The sequence below is a fragment of the Ambystoma mexicanum genome, chromosome 2p (assembly GCF_040938575.1).
Source record: "Ambystoma mexicanum isolate Mex_15411 chromosome 2p, UKY_AmexF1_1, whole genome shotgun sequence".
Classification (NCBI taxonomy): domain Eukaryota; kingdom Metazoa; phylum Chordata; class Amphibia; order Caudata; family Ambystomatidae; genus Ambystoma; species Ambystoma mexicanum.
In genome coordinates, this window is record NC_090923.1 from 917,565,037 (window position 1) to 917,588,917 (window position 23,881).

At 45.0% G+C, this 23,881-nt stretch overlaps 1 long non-coding RNA gene across 1 annotated transcript in view; it reads right to left on the reverse strand.

The window, feature by feature from the left end:
* Positions 1-5,424, reverse strand: part of LOC138565961 (uncharacterized) — a 283,968-nt gene extending 278,544 nt beyond the window's left edge. Inside the window, exon 1 of the long non-coding RNA XR_011301739.1 lies at positions 5,294-5,424. This is a non-coding gene — a long non-coding RNA (uncharacterized lncRNA). The remainder of the gene's footprint in view (positions 1-5,293) is intronic.
* Positions 5,425-23,881: the final 18,457 nt, after the last annotated feature.

Consider the following 23,881-nt stretch of genomic DNA (forward strand, 5'->3'; position numbering starts at 1 on the left):
ACAGGCGGTTGAATGAACTCCAGCTGCAGACCTCTGACGGTTTGCAAGATCCAAGAATCGCTGGAAAGCGTGCACCAGAACATCCCCGTTCTCCCCCCTACTGGAGGATACTCTGTTTTTCTCACCTGGTGTAAAGCCTTGTCCACGGCCAGATCCTCTTCCTCTGCGCCCTCTTGGGAAATGCCCCCTGGCAGGGAAGAACGTGTCTTGCTGTTTGTTTTCCCAGTTTTGGGCTCTGGTATTAGGGGGCCTTCTTCCTCCTTGAGAGTGACCGGCCTCACAACCCCTGAAGCGGCCGGTCCCGGCAAAAGCTCTGCTTGGAAACACCTTTTGGAATGGAGGTTTGCGCCTTTTCCAGGGACGTGTAGGTGCCGACGAAATGGCCCATCTCCTTCCCAAAGGTCTCTCCAAAGAGGAGGCGTTGCACGCTTCTCCGGCTTAATTTAATGTGAGGTCGATCAGCTTCGGATCTATTTTGAGCAGTAGACCTCTCTTTCTCTCTGAAGAGATGGCGCAGTTAGCGTTGCCTAGAAGGCAGACCGCTCTTTGCGCCCAGCTCACAAGTGCGTCGGGGTCCACTTCTTCCCCTGTATCCTTAGCCCTTTCCGCCAGGTCCATTATTTTCACGAGAGGTCCTGACAAATCGAGCACCTTCTCTTGACAGCTTCTCCACAATCTGTCAAATCCTTTACGCGGATCCTTACTGGTCTTAGACAAAAAGGTCAGCATCTTAGGATCTAGCTCAGGGGTCTCTGCCACCTTTCCTGGGAGGTCTGGGTGTGGGAATTCCTCGCACAGGCGTTGCCTCACTTCTTTTTCGAGGGCTTTTCGCAATCTTATTGTCATATATTGTGCAACCCTGGGGAGGGCTGCCAGTCTGAGGACCTTGGGTCCCGGATACTGCCCGGGTCAAACATGTCCACAGTGTCTGCATGCTCTTCCTCTATATGTTTCTCTTTGCGGGTTCTCTTCCCCCTGCTGGGTTTCTCCCATTCCTCCTCTGCTACCTCCTCTCCTTCATGAGAGGACAAGTCTCCTTCTGCCGGCTCCTCTTCCGAGCCTGGGTCATCTTCTCCTGTATTATCTTCCCCTGGAGTGGGGGTTGTGAAGCTTAGCACTTCCTGATGTTGCAAGTAAGCTTCTGTAAGCTTGGCGATTGCGTCGGCTGCCTCAGGGGTCTTCTGTTTCACCCCGTATATCGGACCTGGGGGGGTCATAAGAGGTTTTTCTTTTTCGGGTCTGGGTACTCCGCTTCGGCCCTGTAATCGAGGTTCCTGTGGGGAGCGCTTTCAGTCTCCTTGGTGCTTTATCGGGGCTGATTGAGCATTGTCTCTAGAGTCTCCAGCCTCTCCTGCAGGGGTCATACCGCCTGCGCCACTGCATCGACCAGCAAGCTTCCCAGCACTTCCTTAAAGCTGGCAGCGAGGTCCAGAGGCTGTTCCTCCTCGCTCCACTCAAATTCTGACATTCTGACGAGTGGTGTGTGCTTGGTACCTGAAACAGGTGTCTTTGCACGCCCACGTCGCTTGGTCTGATGTCTCCACTTATTAGCCTTTTGTGACTGTATATGTGCAAATATATATATATATTTTTTCTTTTTTGTGGCTTACACCAGACTGTCTTATGATCTTATTTGCCCTTGAAATAGGCTATTCGTGTCCAATCCACCACTTTCTGGTGGCTAAGAGGCCTTCAATAGGTTAAATACGCCTTCTTTAGTAGGGAGGTAATTCTTCTCCCCTCGCGGGATATTGATCTGCTTTTGCAGCCTTCTATGAGCTGGTCCTGGTGGCCGATGTTGCTGCGTGCCTCCGGTTCAGTTAATTCAGAACTTTGTCATTTTATAATGCGTTAAAGTCACTGCTGGGCCCGGCATCTGTTTTCCTCGCCGTCTCTTCCTCACTGCAGTGTCGGAGTAACGCTCTGGCTCCGCCTCCCCAAGGGTGGGGGCCGGAGCGCTGCGAAAGCTCTTTGTTCCGCCCCCACAAAGGTGGGGGGGAGAGCAAGGCTGCCTGCTCAGCGCCGCAAGGCTGAGCTAAGCCCCTGACATGCCGGTAATACAGCACAGGGCCGCCCGCCTCGCGGCTATGCTACGCTATACTTACCTCATGAGATCACGGCTGCACTAGCTGCCGCGGCCGTGCAACGCTTGTGCTTGGCAAGTTAAAATATTCCCTCGATGCGCATACGCGTAATGTTCACTTCCTGACAATACTCTTCTAATAAAGTCACATTCATTCAGTTATGCTTCCCTACATAACATTTCTACCAATATCTCCCCTCCTATTTAGATATTTAGCTAAACAAACTTATCACACAGGGAGGTGAGAAAATAGTACTTATCTGCTGAAGAGCAGTAAAAGAAGAGGAGGAGCCCAGAGACAGGATGTGTGTCATAGCTAGGCTTTGCAGAGACTTTGAGATTCGTAGTTTCAGAAAAGAAAAGTTAGATATGGACACTTTTCAGAGTTTTCTTGTGTTTTTGTTGAAACTGCTGAGGAGTTAAGTTGAAGCATAATGCTTGCCTCCCATCTTGTCATAGAATGCCTCAAATTGAGTCAGTGGAAATGCATCCAGACAAGCAATGTTATAGTTTATAATATTGCTGCCACAGATCTCCTCTAGGATGCAGCCACTTTGGAGATGGCACTCCAGCGCTCCCCTCTGTTATCCAGTTTTGATTTGGTGGCACCACAAAGGAGGATAAACTCTTGATAGGGTTGAGTTTAAGGTAGGCACATAACATCCAGCCTTGAATGGTGGAGAGGCAGTGTTATAGTAAATTAGTGCTGTTGAGGCTATTGACCTATGCATTGTAATCACATTGGTTGATTGTGATGTTAAATGGGGCCAAGAGTACCCTCACTGGCTCCAGGTAGAGGTTGAAGACGACAGGGTTGAAGATGGAGCCCTATGGGCCTCCAAAGGTCACCGGGCATTGTTGGAATCTGCATGTGCCCATCTGGATGAGCGGTGTCTGTTGGTGAGGTAGGAGTAAAACCATCAAATATCTGTGACATTCAATCCCATACTGGAGGACACGGTGTTGCATATCGCTTTTCTATCGACAGGATCAAATGCGACAGAGGCCCAGCAGGGCCAGGGGGCATGGGACACACCTTCCCATGCTGAGGAGTGCCTCGTCAATGAGCTGGATGGTGGTGGTGTTGGTGCTGCATATTGGTCGAAGGCTGAACTGGTATTCTTGAAGTAGGTTGTGTTGGATGATCATGTTGTGCAGTTGGAGCATGACTGTCTTCTGAGCGATCTTGTCAGTGAAGTGCAGATGGGTGATGAGACAGGAGTGTGGTAGGTCATCCCAGTCTAGTATGGGACAGGGGTATGATGTGGCCACTTAAGTTGCATGAGTGAGGTGTTGGTAGTGTAGGGGGCAGGATATAGAGAGCCTTGCCTGCAATCTTCTTCAGGATGGAGACTGGGATGATGTCCTTGTACGAGGTCACATTGAGTGAGGTGAAGATGTTTGCAAGTTCATCCAATGTTAGGATCTTGAATTCTAGGATCTTTAATTCTGAAAATCTTGGGACATGGAGTGGTGATATATGCTGGGGTACCGACAGTGGGTAGGGTGTCATCAATGTGGGCTCGTGTCGTGTTGATTTTGTTTGTGAAGAACATGTTGATTGCATTGCTTCTCTCTATGACTTTGGGTACTGTGGGGGTTAGTATGGGCTGATGGGGGTTTTTGACCATCTTGAATAGGGCTCTGCTCTTGTTGGAGGATTCTGCTATGAATGCTGTGTAGTGATACCCTTTGGCTGAGGTGATGAGAGTCCTGCAGGCTGAGAAAAGACATTTCAAGGTTGTGAGATCTTCCTGCAGTTATGTTTTCTTCAGATATTTTCTAGTTTGGGGAAGGCATGAAGTTGCTTGAATGGGATATGTTCCCGTTTGGTGCCAATGAGAGGCCCTAAACTGCGGAAAGATGGGTGAGTTTTAAATAAGAAACACAGCTTTCAAGAATAAAGGAAGGGTTGAATTTGTTATGGGAGTGCCCAACAGAAATAAGTTTGATTCTCGTACAGATGTATGGGAGACCTTGAGTACAGGTGGGCCCAAACACAGATGTGTCGACATGCTAGAGAACTTTCATTGTATATGGTGCTCAGAAATAGACTATAGACTGTAGGTTTGCGCAAGAGCTCCACACCAGACACTGTGGAGCTGTAGTGTGTACGCACAAGGAGAACTGTGATGTATTGGTGTAAAAGGAGACAGTTATGAACAGTTCTTGTGCAATAATTGTTTGGGTTAGACCTCAACCTATACAATGTGGTAACTAGAAAGCTGAGTAAACGTGTTTATACTGGGCCAGAGTACAGCATTGACTCACATACTAATCCCCAGACAACATTTGCATGTATTGTTTTATCATGGTTTTATTGTTGTTTGTTTTCTATTAGAATTGATTTAGGTATTTTATGATTCTACTGAGAATGTAATAAAAAGTGAAGCATGTGTTTACTGAAGTTGTGGGAGAGAGATGGGTGTATGGAGAGGCACTATGGAATTAATAAGAGACAGGAGTACAGTAATAGTTAAGAGTACTTCCGTCTATGTGTTGTGTGTTGACTGATATTATTTCCCAGTGATTAGGGAGTACAGGGCTGGGTCACATTTATCTTTATGTGTCCAATTATTGTGGTAAACATGATATCACGGAAAAAATTAATGGTGGTAAAATAGTTATACAAAAACAATGTGGAATTGATATGATAGTACCTTTATTAAAATGGGATTATTTTTGTTCAAAGATGAACACTTTGGATTGATTTGGCATTGCCTTCAATGCTGCAAATTGGTGTTGTACTTTGGATTGTGGGGATATGGTTGATGAGTCGCCCACCCTTTCCTTGATAAGTTTGTCTGCATCACGGTAAGTTATATTTTTATATCTTTTATGTACCTATATCAGTGTTTTTAGAAATGTGGGGGGTTTTTGCATTTATTTTAGTGTTTATGATATATTTTCATGCTTTAATGTTTCTATTTTATTTTCTGCATTTCCTGTATTAGCACTGGATCATGATAATTGTTCAGATAATTTTTGCTCTTTTTCTTACTACAATATTGTGGCTCCCAGAATGATCTCCTGCATCTGGTATAGGTGTAGAGTGTAAATGCACCTTCTAGCACAGTCCCCCCATACATCTGAGACCCGAGACCTGCATTAAGTCAAGCATGTCCCTCTAGATAGAAGCATCCCCAGTCCATGGCAGCCTGTCATCCTCTCATCCCCCCCTTGCCAAGCTCTTGCTCATCACACACTTACGTCCAGAAAACCTTGGCAGGCAAAGAGTGCTGGCCCTGCACCTCCTCAGGAACCGCCTCGGCAGGCAAGAAGTGCATGCCCTGCACCTCCTTAGGAACCACCTCCACAGCCTCTCAGAAATGGGCGTTTGTGAGGTCATGAGAGAACCAGCCAATAAACAAGAGTTCTGCTTTCACATAAAGTCTAGAATGTCCAAGCTGCTACAGGTGCCCGTCATGAAAGACCAGGAAGGTATGAGGCCGAAGACCAGAGTTGGACTGGACTGTCAGAAACTTGAGGAGTTTACAGTCATTACAATACTTCTGAAAGTTCAGGAGGGCTGGGGCAGAGCATGTTATGTGATGTTGTGGTATGTTAATAGGTTTTATACTTTTCCACGTCACTGAAGTAGGTTCAAAGAACCTAACCTTGCCTGTGGAGTAGCATATTTCCCCCACCCAAGGAATCCAGAACTTAGGCTGCTGGAGGAGACAGAGTCAACAAGCTCAAGAGAAGTGGATCGGAAAGTGGGAAATAGATGTTACAGACAAGGCAGGGGGATCCAGCTGGGTAATATTGTTTTTGGTATAATTGGTGCATGTCAGTCCCAGTGAGAAGACCATAATTCTGAAGAGAGAAATTAGGATATCTCATAATGTATGATTACAGTTGTATTGCTTTTCCAAGGCAGAATTGGACTATTATAAGTTGGTACACAATATAATGTTGGATGCGTGAAGGCTCAAGAATGTGCTCGGGTGATCCTGGAAGTTTGGAAGCTTTTTATCCAGGCATGTCTAGACAGTAATCAAATTCCAGATCAGTAATTCTCGGATTGCCAAGCCTGATTCTAGAGTGGCCTAGTGCAATAATGGATTATGTATAAAGGTGAATGTTCCTGGTAAACAGAAAGTAGGGGGAAGGGATTGTAAAACTAATAAAGGCCATTTTGAAAAAGCTTGGCACCTTGATGTAACAATTTATTGTTGAGAGAACGTCCCTGCATTGAATCGTGCTAGATAGTATTTTTAGTTCCTGTGAATAAACAGGTGGTCTAAACTAAAAGTGGACGTAGAGTGAACGTGAGGTTTCTAGATGGCCCGAAAGCTCTATTCCATTGACGTGAAAAGATAAACGAAGATCTATAACAGTTCATCCTGAAGGGAGTCCTCAGGCTCCATCATATGTGAGCGAGATATAAAAAGACATCTAGTTTGACTGAAATATTAAAGGAGATAGGGTACACCTAGTTACTATCACGTAGGAAAGAGGGTAGGTAGATCCCTACAGTGTGAAGAATGCATAGGATATGTGGGAGAGAGAAATAAGAGTTCCCAGCATTGTGTAAAGCTGTAGGAAGAAGGAAGGGGAATTGACAGATGAATTGTAAAGAATGGGAAACAAAGGTGAGATTGTTGGCTTTGACAAAGAGAATGGCTGGCATGAACCTGGAATCTGGGCAGGGCAAGTCCAAGCTACATGGTGATGAAAGGGATGAGGCAGGCTCTAATATGGAAATAGGCAGACATCCATCTGCAGAGGAATAATGATCTTGGGTGCTGTAATTGTAATTGTTTATTTGTAAAGCGCGTGTACACAAATGAAGTGTTTCAAAGCGCTGCAAGGCGGGAAGGGAACAAGGGAATACAGTCGTCATTCTTAGGCCTTGAAGTTTCGAATGATCTAACAAAAAATAACTAGCATACTAGGCCTCAGGCATTTCAACTAGTGCAAGTTCATGTCAGGAAGGAATGAGAGAAGGGGGCGGGGGAGAAGAAAAAGAGCATACAATTCATAAACTACCGTTCTATGCATAACAACATGTCAGATAGTGCAAGTGCATGGCAAAGGGTGGGGAGGGAAAAGGGGGAGAGGGAAAAGGACATACAGACAATAACTACCATACTAGGTCTGGTGAAATTTCACAGTGGGGAGACGGAGGGAAGACAGGACCAACGATCTTGATAGGCCTAGTACATTCAAGGTCGTGCAAGTGCGCAGACAGGACGTGCGAGGGAGGGGGACAAGTGTGCCCAGTTCAGCAGGGGTCTGGGTTAAGTGCAGGGATGTTGCCCCTCTCATGGAACATATTTTGAGTGCAGTAGTACCAAGCAGAGTGCAAAGACCCAGAGGCAAGTGCACGACTGGAGGGGGAGCCAGGGACCTGTGAGGCTCTGGAGGTGCACCAGGCGACCAGTCAGCAAGACTGAGCAAGTTGAGCAGGGGAAAGGAGGATGGGGGCAGGAGAGAAGAGAAAGGAGGTTAGCAGGGGAGAGGGAGAGAGGAAGAGAAGAGGAAGGCCTTGAGGAGTTTGCAGAACTTAAGGTGGTCTGGCTCAAGACAGAGAGAGGCAGGGAGGCTTTTCCAGAGGGAGGCACATGCAGAGGATAAAGATCTACCCCCAAATCTCTGTTTGGAAAAGCAGCTCACCCGCTGACAGTTGGATGAGGCCTAGCGGAGGGCTCTAGAAGGAGAGTATTTAGGAAGAGAGCGTTGTAGATAGTGCGGGCCCCGGGCCCCAGAAAGCCTTGAGGCATACCTTGAAGATTTGGACCTTTTCTGGACACTCCTGAAACACTGTCTCTCAAAACCTTGGTGTAGTTTCTTAATCAGTTGGAAATTTGCTTCAAATTGCATACATTATTACATTTTTACTGTGACCGTTGGTGATAGAGTTGTACCTTGCTGAACTTGCACCTCCTCAGTGAATGGTTCTTAGTAACAAATTGCTTTCCTGATGATTCCATTCTGTCCACCCAATGAAATATCAATGCTTCCCAGACCATTTTTCTTCTTCAAACTGTTTAGGCATTCTTGGTTTCTTTATCCACCCACCAACCCCGTACTCAGCTCCCAGCTTTGACTGGTACCAATGCCCTCCCCTACGCCCTCCACCTTCCCCCGATCCATGCACCTTTTCCCCATTACTTTGCCAGATACCACAAAGCTGTCTCACAGGCCTTCTCTGTGTCAGGTTGCTTTGTTTTAAATATGTTTTAGCCATTGGGTGGGTCACCTCCTGAAGCTTCCATCAACCTTCCCTCACCCCAAGCACAGCTGCAAAGTTCAATACCTGCCCAAGTTGACCCATCCCTAATCCATCTCAACAGGATGTGCTGCACTAAACCGTATGTCTTAGAACTACAGCTCCCTTCTTTATTTTGTGTAAATCAGGCCCTCCTTTGAAGTTGATTTCCTTCTTCCATCAGCACATGACCAGCTATCATTGGGATATACGTTTCCCCTCCTTGTTTGACCATTCCCTTTCATCATGGTGGGCTTGCATCAGACCCTATGTCTGATCTTTCACTTACGTTACACTTTTAGTTGTTTAACTGTCTATTTCACAAATCAGACTTTTTTCATCAGTCATGGTGTTCATCGATGTGAAGTACACCAGACACGAAAGGTATCCAAGTGGATCTAGGTCACCTGACCTAAGCACCCACCACCCACCTTCTTAGCCCTGCCCCTTCCTTCCTGCTCTTATCTCTTAGATCAAGGGCGTCTCTCGCCCGGGCATCTGAAGCGAAGGACAGACAAAGAAAAGGGAAATTCCTGTTTGGACCTGGAGGACCCAGGAAACAAAACCCTTATTCAGACAGCAGGTAAGCATGCACCAACATGTGTTTACTCCCTCTGTCCCCACAGGCCATCCCCACCCCTCTGGTCCCCCTGTGATGTTCCCTTGTGCCCCCACCCCTTCTTGCACACAGGTGTTGCCTGTTTTGCTTGATTCTTCTACCCTGCTCCTCCTCACCCACTCCAGACTACTTCTGCAGGAGTCTGTCCTGATACATTCTGGTTTCACCAACACCGTCTTGTGGCCAATGCTGGTTTTGCCTTTTATGGACTTCATTGATTCACGGTGCATCACCCTTCTCATGTTGGCCCTGAAACATGCTGTTCACATCTTCATCTTGTATCCAGGCTTGCAACATTATGTGTTACTACTTACTTCTGCAATTGTATTTGCTCTCCCCTCTTGCTTCTCCACTCTTTTTGACTGCTTACTCTCTGTTCTCTCCTCCTCTCCCTTTCTCCCTTTTCCTATCTCCTCCTCTCCTCCCCTTACTTTCTTCTATACACTTACTTTATCAGAATTATGATAGCAACCTCACCTGTCTCCTCCCCCTTCCCCTTATTTGCCACCCCCCCAGCACTATCTGAAATGTTGTCAGGCCTAGTACGATAGTCGCTTGTTTTGTTCCTCCCCTCCCAGTCTGCACCCCTCTCCCTCACCTTTTGTTTTCTCCGGCTCTACCAGAAATGTCGTCAGGCCTAGTACAGTAGTCGCCTGTCTGTTTCCATTTCCTTTCCACTCTCCCCCTCCCTTCCTTATCTATGTCTTAGCTCTTGAACTATCTGAAATGTCGTCAGGCCGAGTACGATAGTTAATTTCAGATCCTTACTGTTTATGGCCTGTAAGAATGTAACTGTATTTTCCCTTGTTCCCTCCCTTGCTTTGAAGCACTTTGAAACACATTGTGTATAGGCGCTATATAAATAAACTATCATATCATACACAATAATGTAAATCCACAGATAAATGTAAGTAGGTATAAGGAGACAGACAGACCCCTGGCAGCCCCAGATGTAACTCTGCATCCCTAGATAGAGCATGCATTCTGTTCCACACCGAACATTAAAATCTGACCCATTCTACTTAAGCAATAATCCCCCTGCTCGGGGCTTATTGCTATTAGTACCCCAGCCCATAAAACCGGGGTACATAAAGCACTTTTTTCATTGCTAACAGCCTGGGGTTTTTCAACAAAAAAAAAATGCCCACCAGGGAAGGGGAAAGAGAGTCTGTTCACAATCAAAATGGCTGCCATGGAACATGTAGTCTCTTGACCATTTCCATGGCGCCCATTAAAAAATTGGAAAAAAAGTAAATTTAAAAAATGGGCGCCATGCAAAGGAGACTACAGTCCCTTCTCCCTTTCCATGGCGGTGTGTCGCAGATTGGGAGCGGACGCACTGGGGAGACAAGTGTTCTAAGCCCATCCCCTCCCAAAAAGGAACCAAAAATAAGTTAAGTGGGGGTGGGGTTGGGGGAGGGAAGGGAAATCTGTGGATGGGGGTGGTGGTGGGGGAGGCAAGGACGGGAGCCCTTAGCTAGTTTGCCGGCGGGGAAGATGGCTCTGAGCTGTGGTATTACCATGTGGTAATGCCCCCGTTCCGAGCCTCCTCATTGACTGAGAGGCTGCCACACCCCCACTGCTGGGTACTATTCTAACATCACAGCCATGGCAGCCACTGTATACCTGCGACTACAATAGCTCTCCCTCCTTTAATCTATCACCACATTCAACTACATCACAAACAAACTCCACTACATCACAAACAAACTCCACAAAGGCAGAGAAACTTGGAAAACTAACACAGGCCACCATGCACCACATGTCATGACCCACTGAAACGTGCACCCTAGCATCAGGAAGAACATGGCTAGCGTGATCACCCTCAAGCAACAAAAGTTCACCTCGATAGCTCACATGTGGCCACTACATGAATGGATGCAAGAGAATTTAGAAACATCAGGAAATACAAATGGCAAATCCCCCTGCGTGCAGTCAGAACAGGAGGCTGGGGAGGTCAGGCCACTACCCGAAAGTCCCCCTGGAGGTGGTACTGAGCGGGAGGATCTCATGAAGAGGGATTCCCCCTCTAAGGACAAGGACGACCCTCTAGAGAGGATGTGGTATAATGTTCCTCAATCTCCATCCACTTCCTTTACCTCCCCTTAGTCCATGAGGCCCATGTAGCACCTGTTTTTTTTTCCTGGCCGGGGAAGCCTAGTATTAAAAATACCCGGAGCCAGAAAATGGCAAACCACAAGGACACCACCCCACCACAAGGACGCCACCTCACCCTCTCAGTCCACCTGCTCGGGTGAGGTGTGCTAAGCAGTCTGCAATGAAAAGGTTAGTACAGGAGATGGTCCACAACGCTGAGTTCTTTGATGTTAATAAGGCACAGTACACCGGAGGGGAGTTTTTTTGCCCTCACAGGCTTTAAAATGCAACGGTTAAACATAACTGATTCCTTCAATCCAACCTCCTGCCCCAATCTATAGTCCCATTCCGTGTTTGATGATGCATTAATATGGGTAGGGGATACCCATTGCTCAAACCCCTACGCACATCAACCTTAAGCAGGTTTTCAATTACTTCACTCTAGGCATCCTGTTACTACATCCTTCCCAGAGTCCACATTGTCTGGTAAGCCACTTTCACAGATAGGCCTCCTTGTGACTTGGGATTCTCAGCATTCACTTGATCAGGTCTTTCCATAAACTGTATTCCCAGCATTAACTTGGTTAGGTCTCTCTACAACCTGGTTCTCATCAATCACTTGGTTGGGTTTCTTTGTGAGTTCATTTATTTTCTGCAGGTGCTTGGTTTGGTCTCTCCCTGACAGGGTTCTCAGCAATCACATGGTTAGGTTCTGCTATAATCTGGTTTTCAGCACTAACTTGGTTAGGTCTCTCTATGACCTGACTCTCAGCAATCGCTTGGTTAGGCAACTCCTACAAATGGTTTTTAGTACTCACTTGGTTAGATCTCTCTATGACCTGCTTCTCAGCATTCACTTGATTAGGACACTCAATTCACATGCAGGGCATGGCTCTCAGCAATCACTTCATTCGGTCACTCCACAATGTGGTTTTCAGCATTCACTTGATTTAGTACTCTCCCTGACCTGGTTTCAGGAATGGCTTGGCTACGTCTCTCTATGACCTGATCTACAACCCGGTTCTCAGAAATCCCCTTAGGTCTCTCCCAACCTGTGGGATTTTCAACATTCACTTTAGTATTAGTAGTAGTAATATCAGTAAAGATATTTATTAAGCAAACCCTTATCACCAGCACTAAACCAGTTTCAAGGTGCTATACCAACAAAGCCCAAAACATTACATAAAACATGAAAAACACAGACAATATTTATTAGACAACCGAAAAAAGAATCATAGCCTTTGTTATTAAGGGACATTAAAGGAAAACAAATGCTGTTTTAAGCTAAACTTAAAAGACTATAACACAGAGCAATTTGCATTGGAGGTTGGCAATTGATTCCAGAGGCGGAAACATAAAATATGTAATGTTTATCTGCCATAACTAGTGCTTGTGAATTTTCCTGCCACCAACAAGTCCCTAGTGCTTGATCTCAATGTCTGCAAAGGGATGTATTGCTCAACCATATTATATAACTATTCAGGAGCATATCTATTGAGAATTTTCCAAATCTGCAAAGAAACCTGAACTTGACTTTGATTGCCAATAGTCAGCCATCCTAAAATTAGATAAGGTGGAGAAATATGGTCAATAAATTATTATTACAACCAATAGATCACACATAGTGCATTATTTTGAACAGCTGGAAGATTTCTCAGAGATGCCTAAATAAAGAGGAATGCAAACCTGAACTCTTGAAAGGGCCACAGCCTGAACTTGGATCCCATGATGTTTACTCTCCAGCAAGGACACTCTCTCCCAGACCTTGGGTTTCTCAACATTCACTTCAGGTCTCTCCGTGATCTTTGGTTTCCACATCAGGTCTCTTACAGACCTTTGGTTTCTATATCACGTCCCTCTAAGACCATGGGTTTCTCACACTTCTCTTCAAATCATTCTCAGACCCTGGTTACAATGGGTATTTAGCCTCATCATTCAGTTTTTTTTCTGGCAGGGATATTCATATTCTCCTGCCAGGGTTTTTTTTACTCAGGTCTCTCTGGAAGGGGACCTAATTAGTTGGTGTTGGTTCCATGCTCTCGCCAACAACCTTTCTGGTGCAGCCTCTGTTCTGGGTTTGACAGAGTTTCCACTGAATTAGTTTCAGCAAGCTGCCCGTGGTTTCCCTGATGGTAGCATCCCTGTGTATCCAAGAAGTCTGGTTCAACATGTCTGTTTCGCTCCAGTGTTTGCATTTTTCTGGCATTTCTCAGCACTTTTTATAGTCCTGAGTTGGTGTGTGAATATACAGTCTGGCTCGAGATTGGTTACCTTCCTGAAGTGGCTGCAATGGGTCGTGTCATTGGTTGATTTTCTTCGGAATTTCCAATGGCCTTGTTATGATATTACCTTTTAACGAGCTGTTTGATACTTTTTTGTGATGTTGTGTTGGAAGAATAGATTGCTATCCACAATGCAGCTTAGGGATTATTCTTAGTGGGTGAGGTGAGGGCTGAATGTGTTCAAGCATATTTCGTCAAGCTACTTTTGAGTGAGTTCCTGCTTGCAAAGGTTGCTCTGAATTGCAAATTCAATCTTGGTGAAGATAATCTTTAAGTAGGGACTTGTTTGAATGGTTGCAAAGGATGAGCGAAGGCGAGTAAAATCTTGAGGGGCCTTGGCCTTTTGGTAGAACTGTGTATCATCGGCATACTGGTGCAATTCGATGTTGGGGTCATCTAGGAGTAAGCCCAGCAACTCCATATAGAAGTTAAAGATGATCAGCAGCAGAATGGAAAGGAATCCAAAGGTGATAGGGCAGCAAAAAGGGAGCTCATCTGGACATCAAAAGTTGCTTGGCATGCCACTTCCACAGATGACCATTATATGAGCTCATACAGAAGCAATGTAAAACTTTGGGAGGGCGTTACTGTAGTGTGTCTTGTTAGGGATCAGGGATCTGATGATTCATGTCTTGTGGATTCTGTCTGCTGCTTTGCTAACCGCCATTAAAGATGTTTACCAATCTAGCCTTTGTTTGGATTACTTGCCGAGTGGTGAATTTTACCACAATAAACTAGTGCTGTGCAATCAGATTCCCGCTCCCCTGCAGCTAAAAAACTAGGAGTCGCCAGACGTTACTCTCAGCGATCCCCAGGGACCAAGGTAAAATGATTTTATCTGATGTGAGGGATCGCTGGCAGGAGCACCTGGGGATTTGCGGGAAATAGGCAGAGCACCTGTTGAAGAACTGACAAAGTGGCAGTTAGTGAGCGCAGTTAATTGCATTGCTATGTGTTGTTCTGCTATTTTGCTATTTTGTCTTGTTGCGCTGTGGTAACGGGTTGAGGGAATCATGTTCCAGGAACATTTTGGGAAAGTTCTGCTCTGGTAAACGATACAGGAACAAAAAGTGAATGTACCCTGCCTATTTTGACATCAATTTGGTCTTGAAAGTCAGAAAGTGTCTGCTCACCGCATTTACCGAGAAGTAACTGGGAATGTAACTGTAACACCTAAGCATTGCAACCATGCACAACATGAACAAAAATGAATTATTAATGATAATACCAGTAGGGAGATTGGAAAGGATCTTTTATGCGTACACCTTGTATGGATGTGGAGAAATGATATGGAGTGCATGTCCATTGTCTTTTCTTGTCTAACCCCTCACTTATTCGAACACTACATGTGCAATCTGATCATGAAGAACACATCAGTTTCACCTGTTTCTATCCTATTACAGGAGCTGTTACAAGCATTGCTTTTCTCTCTACGTGTCCTTGTTCTCGACTCTTCTGACCCCTGTCTCTGTATGGGGACTGTTCTGTATACTGGTTAGCTTACTGGGGGATGACGATAATAGACTGTGAAAGCATGGGTAGACCACAACACTGAAAATACCTCCTATACCTCCAGTATCTGAAATACTGGTAATGAGGTAGGAGCGGAACTCGGGTGGTGTCACAATAGCCTCTGAATAGTGAGCTACAGAGGCTAGCATTAGCTGGGTCAACTCCACCAGCCTCCAAGTGTGGTAACCCTTGTCGCTGATGGAGAGCGACGCAGACCTGGTTCCTCAGTAAGCCATTTGTTGTGATTCCCTGTGAGAAAGGATACTAGTCAGTCTAGAGAAGTGCTGCTTCTTCCTAAAGGAAGTCCAGCCCACTTCATGTACAGCCATTACTCTCCCAGAACAAAAGGCACCCTTACACTTGAGAAGACCCAGCTAAACAGTTTCCGAAGGGAGGTACATTGGACCTAGATAGAATCGTATTCTTGAGGGGCGCCCTAGAAACAAAAGGCTCAAAAGTGCATTAAAAACAGTGGGATTGGATTCCAATATGGTGGCCAGATGGTGAGGACATGTGTGAAGCCAGCTCCGTACCCAAAAAGGCCTAATCAACGAAACGGGGCACTGGTAGCGGACACCCCCGATGCTATGAGCATTGAAAAGCACCCACAATGATTGAATGCGTGACGCTGAAGGTGGTGTGAGAAGGGACAGCCCAGCGGCGGCACAGAGAGCCATGAGCGCAGCACAGAAGGCGGCGTGAGGAGGGACTGCACAGCAACAACACACTGTACTGGGCACGGGTCAGCCCAGAACCAAGCACACAGATGCAGACGCTGGTGGGTTGGAGCAGACCAGCATAGGACCGGGGGAGTCGGAGAAGCCTTCCTGCATGCTGATGCAGGACCGGACTTGCACAAGTCAGGTGAGCGGCGAGTAGGCAGCGGGTGACCCGCGCGGCGGTGGTCCACCGGCCCAAACAAAAGCCTTCTCCTGGTGCATGATGCAGTCTCCACTCCTAGGCCCACACTCTTCACATCTGGGACAGAGGACACAGTAAACCCTACTCTGCACCTGGAGCGCGCAGGAATCACTGGATAACTCTGGCGCGACAACCAGGCCAGCACCAGTGTGTACACACACATGCAGGCACCACACAGGGGATGTGGCCTCAACCTATAATCATCTCTGCATAGCACGCTGTAGAGGAGCAGCTGAATGCCTCTGCAGGAAGTCCCGCCCCCATCCTTCCCATATGCTGGAAGCCAGAAATCGTGACAGGCACGACACCAGTGATGGTGCCTATTCCACTGAGAGCCTTAGAGAAAAGTTATCCATTGAGAAGACCTTACATGATGTATCCCTGTAGAGATGACAATCTCTTGGAGGAGATCCCCGAAGGAATATGAAGATGAGAGAAAGAGAAGTAGATGACGTCACAAGAAGCAAGCATGACACACTGAGAAGAGTGGCTAAAGAAGAGGATGTATAGACTTTATGGAATCTGATGACGAAATAAAGAATCGAGTAAACTTTCATATGCGAAATGAAGATTGCACGTGTGAAGAGCACTGCAGAAAATGCGAGCCGTTTTATATCTGTACAGATGTATCACCACAAGTAGACTAAGTGATCTTAAAGGCTAGCTATACATAGTGAATAGACCGCAGGTGGTGCCGCCATTCTATAAAATTGTGGACATCAGTGTCACATATTTAGTAATCTCAGACCCACGGAGAAGGAAGGATTGAAAAGCTGTGTCGCAGCAACATGAAGCTAAGAGCATGGAAAGGCCTGGAAGAGTTGTCTGGCCTGGGGTCAAAGGATGAAGTATCCAAGAACTGGTTATCTATCTGTAAAGAACAGAATCGTGAGACGTTGAATCGTCTCATGTCAAGGTGCATGGAAAGAAAACCATGAATGCCAAGTTTATTAATTGAAGACAATTAAAAGCTGCAAAACAGGCCGAAATACGGTCTCCTGTCACGTGAGCCAAGGATGGAAATAGGAGTTGGGCATGCAGACCAGAACTATGATAAAAGTGTGCCTATACTCTCTTATATTCCCAGGAGCAAGGATACTTTGCCAGGCCAAGTTCAAAGACAATGTTGGGCTAATTGGATGGGGAGACATGGTCAAAGTCCACCCACTGGCACCTGGGGTACCAGCTTATGTGCTGCTAGTGAGCCGAATGTTCCAGAAGGGCACGAGCGTGCCAACCAATTGTAGAGGGCATATACATTTGAGAGCCAATGATATACTGTGTACCTAACAACTGTTCAAGATGACTTGCACTAGGAGTGGGTATAAGTTGTCCACCTGACTGTGGAGACCCAATCACAAGCCGTCCCTATATAGAAAGTATACTTAGATGTTCCCTTTGAACGTATCACAACCCCCCATAGGTTTTACTTGTTTGCCACGTAGTATGACGTCAGATATGACACATTTTTTGTATATAAATGTGTTTTTTATGCAAAATATTTGAGAGCTCGAGCGAACGTCAGTTTTAGATAATTGATAATAAAACAGTCTGATGAGACTTTTTGCCAACTTCCTGTGTCCGCCTTATTATTGGTGTAAGAGTTATTCTGCATCCCATCCATACAAGACTTGTTGCTTATTCAATAAAAGACCCATCGACCTGTTAGAACTCCCGTGTTTCGGACAATCAGACATCCTCCGCCATCTAGCCGGAAGATCGCGGGTTTCCTTTGGAGAGCGGCCGAATAGAAATCTTGCAAGAAAATCGAGACGGTGGGCAGGATCCCACTTTGATGAAATCCCTACCTTTTTTCCACAGGTGCTTTGCGGACGGAAGGCAAAAGTGATCGATTGGAGGAGGAGACGATACCGACGGCCTCGAGCCAAACAAGTGATTGGTGAGTAGACTGAAGGGAATGGCAAACTAAGGGGACGGGGTTGTGATAATTTAGAAAGTAATGAAAGTAATGAAAGTAACAGGAGTAATAGGAAATATTGTATAAAGAGAGTTATAATCCCCAACAATCCTAACCCAAAGGGGATTCAGAAGAGGTTGTCTCACACTCCAATCAGAGTAAACTAGGCTAGATGCAGAATAGCTCCGCATAAGGTGACAATCTAAACTCTGTGATCAGAATATTAATTAGGGGCAAGAGGATGAGGTTGATCACCAAGGTTTTTATATAAAGAGTTGTCTATTCTGTCTGTTTATGTATTTGTGTTGAATTAAGGTGTTGAGGAGTGACATGAACAGTTGTGTGAGAATTGAGAAAAAGTAAAGAAGTTATACTATCTATCTAGGGAAGTGGTTGGTACCAATAAAGATGTAGACAGAGAACACTCGATAAATTGAGGCTTTGAGCAGCGATTGTTTAAAGCGCGCTCATATTTATTGTTTTTAAGAATCTACAAGCAGCAAAGTATTTTTATAAATTCTGGTAAGTATTTACAGTCAAGTGAGACTTGGCACAATGGGAGATATCACTCCTCTGAGGAATTTATGTAAGACATTGTCAAAGCACATGCCCAAGCTCAAACAGTATTGTACGGAATAGGTGAAAGGCATGGCAGACAAGATGTTCATGCGATGGGCACAAGGGGGATCATTGTCAAAAGTGGTATTGCAACACATGACAACATACTTGCACGCTGCATACACGGTAAAGGAGTTAGAGAAGAGGTTAGCTATTTGAGAGCTTTGGAAAATATACCAGGAAGAGAGAGAAGATCCACCACCTGAAGAGTGGATGCTTAATCAGTGTAAGGAGGAAGGTGTTGAGCCCTCAGCTCCCCTTACCTCGCTGGAAGTAAAATGCGATAGTACGGAAGAAATAGGATTGTATCCTTTAAAGGAACTGGAAGTGGCAACGTGGTATAGTAATCCAATATACGAACCGCCTGCTTATAGCAGTGACGATAGTCCAGAGGAGAGTAAGAGAAAAGAGGAGATCCTTAAGATCTTACAGGACAAGGAGGAGAGAAGTGAGCAATTGAATATATCAACAGAGATAGAATGAGTTAAGAGCTGGAAAGGAGAAAAGGATAAACCTGTTGAGGTAATGTCGTACAGAAAAAATTGATGGGAGGACAGACATTACTCAGATGGGAAAAGCATTGAGGAAGTAAGGCAAAGACAAGATTAGGATGAACAGGATAGAAAAGACAGGGAACGAGAAAGGAAGACGAGCATACAAGAAAGACCAGACAACGGTGAAAACAGATGTATCACGAGGAGCAACAAAAGAAAGAAGAAAGGGCAGAGGAGCAAAAAAAGCATGATAATAGGCAGAGAGCAGTAGAAGAATGGGATAGACAAAAAAGGAAGAGAGAAGAGGAGGAAGCACGGAAATGAAGGGACAGAAGAATACAGAGGCAAAGAGAAGAGGAGGAAAAAAGAGCAGCAGTAAGGAAAGAAGAGATAAGACAGGAAGAGGAACGCGTTAGATGGGAAGCGAGAAAGCAAAGACAGTTAGATGGAGAATTAGAACGCAAGAGGAGACAGCGGGAACTTGATATTAACCACATTCAAATGGAGCCAATGGAGCCAAGTCCTACAATACGACAGGACAGAGTGGAAGAGTTCCTTCCGGTAAAGGGAGCAATGCCAGGGCCATCTAGAGTGGCCTTAGAAGAGAACCTTGATATAGGAAGTATCAGAGACAGAATTGATGCACTGCTTGCCACCACATTAGTCAACTCTAGGCTTGACTATTGTAATAGTCTCCTAGAAGGCACTTTGCAAGCCAATATTCAAGCCCTGCAGGTTGCACAAAACAATGCAGTATGAGCCATACAGGGACTGTCCAAATGTGCCCACATCTCTGAGGCCAGAAGGTCACTCCATTGGTTACCTATTCAACATAGGATCACCCATAAATTCCTGACCTTTTCCTTGAAATGTCAAAAAATGTGTGTTCTATCCATCTCATTGACAGAGTAAAACCCAAGGTAGGCGGTAGGGAGCTTTGATCCTCCACCTGCCCCATATTCATCCAGCCCAGGTATAAACTGGTACATTTTGGGGGTACCACCTTCAATGTCCAAGCTCCTCTGCAATGAAATCTTCTTCAATGACATATACACATGACTGAAAGCCTGGCTCTTTCGAAAAAATAAATAAAAATGCTTCTTTTCAGCCAGAACCCTGACTGAACCTAGCCTGCAGCTCTTCTGCTCCCCCCTGCTTACTCCCTGAAATCCCCTATATGTTTGTTGTCTGTCCAAGTCTCTTTGTGCGCTCTGAGGCCCACAGGCATGTGGCGCTTTATACAAATTGAAATAAATAATTAAATAAATAAATAGTCACGATTATGGTAGTGAAAGAATGACTTATCATTTGCCAAGAACTCAATTAATGGAGATTTAAGGAAGTGCACCACAGGAAGAGCAGGAATTATGAAAGCAAAGGGCGTATTCTTTATCCCCCAATGAAGCATTATGGCGACAGGATAGCACTGGAAAGCTGGTGATGCCAGTAGCATTGTTAAAAGTAGCGCTTGAGCAGTTGCACTACTGTGCGCATGTAACTAGGGAAAGTCTTGCTGCAATGATTACAGAAGAATGGTTTACTACAAATGTGTTAGAACACGTTGCATTTTATGTAGTAAACTGCATCCTATGTCAAACGTTTTACCGCTGGGCACAATTAGAGGAGTAATTCCTCGACCGAATGGTCTTTTCCATATTTACTATGTTGATATGCTGCAGGTGTGTAGTAGATACAGGTATTTGATAGTGGTGGTGTGTCCCTTCTCCAGGTGGATTGAAGCAAGTCCATGCACATAACCTTACGCACTTGCAGAGCATAGTTTTTAGTATGTGAAGTTTTTCCAAGATGGGGAGTGTGTGAAGTGCTGAGATCCGATAATGGGCCACATTTTGTTAATGAAGTATTTGAACAAATAGCACTATTATTGAATGTTAAGCACAAGTTTTCTTCTGCTTATCAACCGCAAGCGAATGGAATATGTGAGATTCTCAACGGCCCCCTTAAAGAAATGATTGCCAAGCTCAAGCTAACATTGAAAAAGGGATGGCTATAATGCCTGCCCTTAGCTTTATATGCCCTAAGGAATCAGCCTGGTTTGGACCACCACCTCACACCCCATGAACTAGTAACAGGGAGGCGAATGAGAACGCCTTTGAGGAGTAGAAGTGATGCCCGGAGTACAGAAAAAATGTTACGAAATGAGTTACGTGATTATTTAACATGTATCTCCGCTAGTATCTCTCTCATTTCAGATCAACTCAAGCGCCAGTGGAGTCGGTCTCAGAACACAGATGAAAACCATTCAGCAACCGGATCAAGTGAACTTTTATCAGCACCTAGACTATTTGTTGCAACACCATACTAATTAAAAGCTTCACTAGGAAGTGGCACAAGCCGAGATTTAATGGCCCGTTTATTGTCGAAAGTGTCACTCGTTCAGCAGTAAATGTCCAAGGCAGACGAGTGTGAATACACCTGAACGACATCAAACTCTATGCTGGCGAGATGGCAGCACCCCCAGCTATCAGTCCAGAAGCAAGACAAGAAGAATTTCAGCGTGTGCAGACTTGATCGATGACAAAGAAGAAGGACGATAAGGCTACAAACTAATAAATGCAGATTTGCATTGCGACTGTGACTCCCTGTGGACACTCCTTTTAGATATCATACTAGGCATGCAATTATTTGCTTGAGTCACAGGAATCTTTGAAAATAAACTTTAGAGAAATGATGATGTATCACGATTATGCCTAAATGGCAGCACTTAGTTAAGAACTGGAAACATCAGCAATACCCTGACTCGTTTCTCACTGGGCATTTATTTGGCTAGCTCTATGGTCTTGTCAAACAGAGATGTGCATTGACTCGTACTTGCTGTTTTTGTGTTTATCATTCAAGCTTATCCTACTCTTGTCAGCAGAGATGTGGCTATCCACACTTTTATACATGATCCTAAGAATGGCCCTGTAATCAGAAGGCTGCTTGTAGCAATAGTAGAGGAATTACTGCAGCTACCACATTCATTACAGTTACCGGAGTAAAGTGTTTTCCTTCCTTAAATTGCAGTAAACATGAGGAAAGTTGAAGCTGGTACAATTTCAGAGAATGAGCAAGCTCAAGACATTCCAGAGTGGCACAAGTGGTGGGGATTAATATGTTGGTTTGTGATATACATATGCACCATTATGCTTTGTGTTTTTCATTGCCTGACGCATCTCACACTTTGCCAGACAAGAGGACAGTTGCAAGGCAGAAGAGCATCTATGGTATGGATAAGTAAAGAGACATCTCAAAGCGAGGATAACTATGTGCAAGACTTGAAGACAAGAGAGAAGCCAGAAACAAGGCATCGGATAATCAGATATGAACAGCCTGGAACGAACGGAGCAGGAATCAGGATGGAAGAAAACAAGATGCTAAATTGTCAAGGCAAGAATAAAGAAGAGATAAGGAGATGCTGGGAAAGAGGTCAACTGCAAATCAAAGGAACAGTGTTGACTCAAGAAGGATGGGCTAATGGACTGATTGTGTGTAAAGCAATAGCATTAACTGGACAGTACGAGCCAGTTATAGAGACTGCAGAAAAAGAATGCAAGGATCAATAGTCGAAGATTACAAAATTGTTGATATGGGTCGACAAAGGTGGACCATTACAGACACTACCTCTAAAAAGTGCATCCTTGTGTTTCAGAAATAATGGTATGAGGAAAGTTGGAGAGAATCACCAGAGTGGCTGAATTGTTAATGTACTAAGCATGAAGGATGGAACAGTTGTCCTAATGGATCACTAGTGTGCCTGTGGGTCCAGAGCCTACACGAAGCTGCCCAAAGATTGGTGAGGGATGTGCTCCATAGTGCTTTTCCATGTTCCAGCATTAGTGATTCCTAAGAGTGACCTCAACATTGGAGAGTTTCCAAAAGCAGATGCCCATTTGAGGAGAAGATCACTTGAATTCATCAATCGAACAAAGAGGGAGAATTACTTCTCAGCTGAATCGATAGAAGCCTTTGACGCTATTCCATATGAGCACAGGTTGTTCAGCCAGACTTCAGTGATATTCACAGCTATCTTAATGCAAATAAGGCTGTAGGTATGAAGATCATGATCAATGTTGAGCCAGGGTTTGGACCCAAGGAGTTGACAGATGAAGAGATCAGAAAATATATAGAAGCCAGCATTTTAGCACCTGAGGGAACAAATTTCCTGCACCCAAGAAATCATAAGAAATATGTAGGACGATGGATATATTTTTGTCTGAATGGACAGTGTAGCCACATGATTTGGAGTGTTGATGAACTTGTAAAATCAGCAGGGTCCCTGAAGGGAGTGGTGAAGATCTGATACATAGATGTGAAGACTGATGGAGTGGTTGATGAATCAACCAGAGGGGGGAGTGTAGAGGAGCAGCTGAATGCATCTGCAGGAAGTCCCACCCCCATCCTTCCTATATGCTGCAAGCCAGAAATCGCGACATGCACGACACCAGTGATGGTGCCTATTGCACAGAGAGCCTTTGAGAAAAGGTATCCATTGAGAAGACCCTACATGATGACAATCTCTTGGAGGAGATCCCAAAAGGAATATGAAGATGAGAGAAAGAGAAGTTGGTGACATCACTAGAAGCAAGCATGACGCACTGAGAAGAGCGGCTAAAGAAGAGGGTGTATAGACTTTATGGAATCTGATGAGGAAATAAAGAATTGCATAAACTTTCATATGCGGAATGAAGATTGCACATGTGAAGAGCACTGCAGAAAATGCAAGCCGTTTTATAACTGTACAGATGCAGCAATGCAAGTAGATTAAGTGATCTTAAAGGCTAGCCGTACGTAGTGAATAGACTACAGGCGGTGCCGCATTATATAGAATTCTGGACATCGGTGTCTTATATTTAGTAAGCTGAGACCCACAGAGAAGGAAGGATCGGAAAGCTGTGTCGCAGCAACATTAAGCTAAGAGCATGGAAAGGCCTGGAAAGGCCTGGAAGAACTGTCCGGCCTGGTGTCAAATGATGCAGTAGCCAAGAACTTGTTATCTATCTATAAAGAATAGGAATCGTGAGTTGTTGAATCGTCTCATGTCAAGGTGCATGGAAAGACAACCATGAGTGCCATTATTCATTAAAGACAATTAATTGCTGCAAAACAGGCCGAAATACGGT